Source organism: Psammomys obesus, unplaced genomic scaffold (genome assembly GCF_907164565.1).
Source record: "Psammomys obesus unplaced genomic scaffold, mPsaObe1.curated_primary_1811, whole genome shotgun sequence".
Taxonomy (NCBI): domain Eukaryota; kingdom Metazoa; phylum Chordata; class Mammalia; order Rodentia; family Muridae; genus Psammomys; species Psammomys obesus.
The window spans coordinates 10,729,369-10,733,473 of NW_026592732.1; positions in this window are offsets into that span (position 1 = coordinate 10,729,369).

Here is a 4,105-nt window from a genome sequence, read left to right on the forward strand (position 1 = left end):
GTGTGTGTGTGTGTGTGTGTGTGTGTGTGTGTGTGTGTGTGTGTGTGGTGTGAGTGGGTAGGTATGTGGGAGTGGCAGAGTGTGTGCTTTAACTGAGATTGCTTCCATGGTGTTAAAATTTTACGTGTGACTGTCTGGGATGGGGAAAATACTGGCTCTGCTTCTACCTTGCCCTCAAACACACTTTGCTTTCCTCTAGCCTGCTCTCATCTTTGCTGTCGAGGCAACAGAGACAGGTAAGAAGGTTCCGAATGACGGAAACTGAGTTTGAGAACTGTCATTCCCATAGGAGGTCCCGTGTAAAAGTCCAGGACACCCAGGGACAGTTGAATTCCATATGAATGACTTTAAATATAAGTAAGTATGGGGTCTGGAGAGAAGGTTCAGCAGAACACTGGCTGTTCTTCCAGAGGCCCCGGGTTCATTCTGTAACTCCAGTTTCAGAGGGTCTAACACAAACACCAATGCACATGAAATAAAAAGTTATAGAAACAAAAAGCAAATATGGATCAGACAATAATTTTTTTTTCCTTAAAGCCTCAATTTAAAGGAGTATCTATTTTCCCCTTTTGCCAAAATTGGCAACCAGGCCCATGTAGGATATGACAAAGAAACAGGAAGAAATCAAGAAAAAAATTTCAGTGCAGAGGTGTAAGAGCTGCACAGCCATGAGGGCCGCTCCATCCTCTTTGGAGTAGGCAGGTTTGGTGCTGCGAGCAGTTCTGAAGGATGAACACATAGAACAGACAGCGGCCTAGCGGGTTATGAGGCGGGGAAAGCAGAATCCCTGGACAGAGAGATGCAGCTCCCAAATTAGACAGGGGACTTCCCTTGTTCCCCATGACTGCCACTAGTGTGGAAAAGTAAAGAGATGGCGGGCACACCTTCCACACACTGCAGTGAGCCATGGCCACGACCTGCTGTGAAAGCCGTGCCTCTTCTGTATGGCCTGCCAGGTTACTTTGAGCAGAGGGTGAGAGAATGCCAACTTTGCCACCACGGCTCCTTGGCCCACATTGCTTGGACTTGAACGATCTGAGTTTTCCTACTTGCTGACTTCCCCGGCGTAGACTACCCAGCCTTTCTACCCAAACACAAGGCAGTTTGTGGTTTGCCCTTCTGTTTACATGTACAAACAGCTCCTTTCTGAGCCACAAATTAATGGATTCACGAACCAACCCTTCAGCAGCGGTTCTCAACGTTCCGAATGCTGTGACTGACCCTTCAATACAGTTCCTCAGCTGTGGTGACCTCCAACCATTAAATTACGTCTTGATACTGTATACGTCTTGATACTTGATACAAATCTTGATACTGTTTCGAAGTGTAATGTAAATATCTGATGTAGGATATCCAGTATTTGTTCAGGTTCCTCATCAATCACAGCAGTTCTGCAGAACCAGCCCCACATCTGTACCCCGAAAACCCCACTTTCCACTTCTAGCCAGGCCCTCCACAGGGAGATAACTGCTTTACTAAGATTTTTAGTAGCTTTTCTTAAAAGTCTCCAAAATTAAGGCCCTTTACTCTTTTATTCAAAGTTTTCCAGTCTTGGTCAGGGCCACTCCATCCTTCTCAGAGTCCCCCTCAACGCACCGCACGCCTGCATCAGGGTGTGATGTGTGGATAGAAAGGATCTTTGCTATCTAGCGCTGCTCCCATGGTTCATAACTTTCTTTTGTCTGTCTCTGTCTCTCTCTAGCCACTAGTTTCCAGCAGAGTTTGATACTCAGTGTCTGACCACAGGCCCCACAAGGCCTCCTGAACTGGAACATAGTAGGTATTCCATAAGTATGTGCTGATGATGTGATCATCTGAGCCTTTAGTTGTGGGGAAGACCCACCCTGAGACGAGGCACATAAGGACAGCCAGGTGCCATCTGGTTCTCAGCTCCTGCCTATGGCCCCTGCTATTACCAGAGCATGGAGCAAAGGCCTCTGCACTTGGGAGGTCACTCTCACACACAAAACATATGGAGATCCACAGACACGGACACGGACACACACTTTACATACCGCCTCTGTTCTGCCTGCCTTATGTTGTAGGCTTTTCAGCTACTTAAAACATAAACAGTTCCTAAAGGAAAGGAGGGAAGAAAGAAGAGTCCCCTCCATACTGCCAGTTGACACCACTTCTGCTAGTGACAAGGACAGAAATTTCCTCTTGGCAAGCCTGACCTGTTAGAACCACTAAGGATGCCCCGTGCTGACCTGGGAGGAGGAAAGAGAAACCAATGTAAAGAAGATGGAAGATGCCTAAGTCCCAGCTCACCAGTGGGACAGGGAAGAGAGCTGCCCAGAGGCATACTTAGAAACCTGGAAGACGCATGCCCTCTGCAGGTAAAGCTAGGGAATGCTCTCACTGTGCGGGAGGGTAGAAAGCAGCAGTGCAGGTCCAGGGGGCTCCCTGGTGGCGTGGGATTGGCCAGAGATTCCACAGTAAAGAGGGCACTGTGGCATTCATACTACGGTCTGGCCACCTTGAAAGAAGACATCAGGCTGTCAACGCCTGATGTAACTGCACCTTCCCTATACCAACTCCTGGGCTGACAGCACCACCTTCCAGCAGCTTCAGCCCCCGCCCCACCCCCCAGCCACATACAGGGCTTGCTGTCAGGCATACCTGTGAGCCCCCATGGCACTTTACAGTTGCAAACTAACAAAAGGCCCTTGGCTTGGCTCCCCCATCAGGCTTTTCATCTCAGTCAGGCTACTAAGGTGGGCTGGCATACACTAGGCTGAGCAGGAGCGCGCTCTGGGACCCAGACTAGTAACTCATCCCAAGGTGGAATCTGGGAGCCCAGGAGATCCTGAAGAACTAAGGTTGCAGGTTGCATTTTTTTTCTGGGAGATCTGGAAGCTCCCTCTACTTTCTACTTTTTTTTTTTTTTTTTTTTTTTTTTTTTTTTTTGGGCTCAAATCAAAAAAAAAAAAAAAACAAACAAACAAACAAAAAACAAAATAAAAAATAAAAGTAAGCTAAGAAGTGAAATGATTTGGGCCAGCTTCCCACAGGCCTTTCTTGGCCTTTTCCATCTCACACTCCAGCAGAGTGTCCAGAGCTGGAAAGGAGACAGTGAGGAACACTGAGACTCACACAGCTTTGCCCTCCCAGGAAATGCCGGGAGCCAGGCATGAGCTGCTCAGTCGAAGCTGGGAACGATCTTGGCCCTAGATCTGCAATGTCCTGTGAGTGTCCAGGAGACCCCACCAGCATGGAACATCCCAGAAAGACTTGGGTCTACTGTACCCATATCAGGAGGAATGCTCTCCCCACCAAGGCCTCCAGAAAAGTGAGACGTGCTGCTCCAGCGTCTCTGAATTTCCATGCAGATGTGGGTGTGAATGCACCCGCAGTCGGAGTGTATATTTTGCAACCGCAGGCTTTCGGAACCAAACACTGGGCCCAGGTGGAGCGCTTGCAGCTGCCACCTGTCAGAGGCTTTCATTGCTTCTCAGCTCCGGCCTCTGAACTTGCAAGTGTACGCGTAGCCACTGTGTGTAAAGGTCGCCGAACAATTCAACGAAGGTGTCGTTTGGGGACAGCCGTTGTGAGTCAGCGGCCAGGTCATCTGTGCCTTCAAGGGAAACAGTGTCCCTTTGTGGCCACGTTCACTGATCCTGATCCTCCTACCCTGGGCTCCCACCTCTCCCAAGATGCCGGAGGTTTGTGCCTGAAGAGAAGAGTGTTCCCTCCCTATCAGCCAGGGGCAGGTGGGTGGGGCTTTGACTGCACTGGGAGTAGGGGCCAGCCCTTGACTCCTTGCTGACAGCAAGGGAGCCTGCAGGCAGGCTTTGGCCAAAGTCTGCTGCCAATAAATGACAGAGGAGTCACAAGCACAGCACTGTTTGGCTTGGAGAAATTAACTAGGGATGGCAAAAACATAGATAAAGACAGCTAATGGTGAAAGAGCTATGTAGCCGTGTAGATACAGATGAGAGATACATAGATATATAGATAATGTATAGCAATAACTATAGAAATATAGACACACATCTTCCCCCATGACGGAGTTGAGGTGTAATGCCACTGAGACACTATTCCCTTTTCATCCCAGCTCTCCAAATGTCCTGGCAGGCGTTAATGACGGCAGTTCTATGAGCCA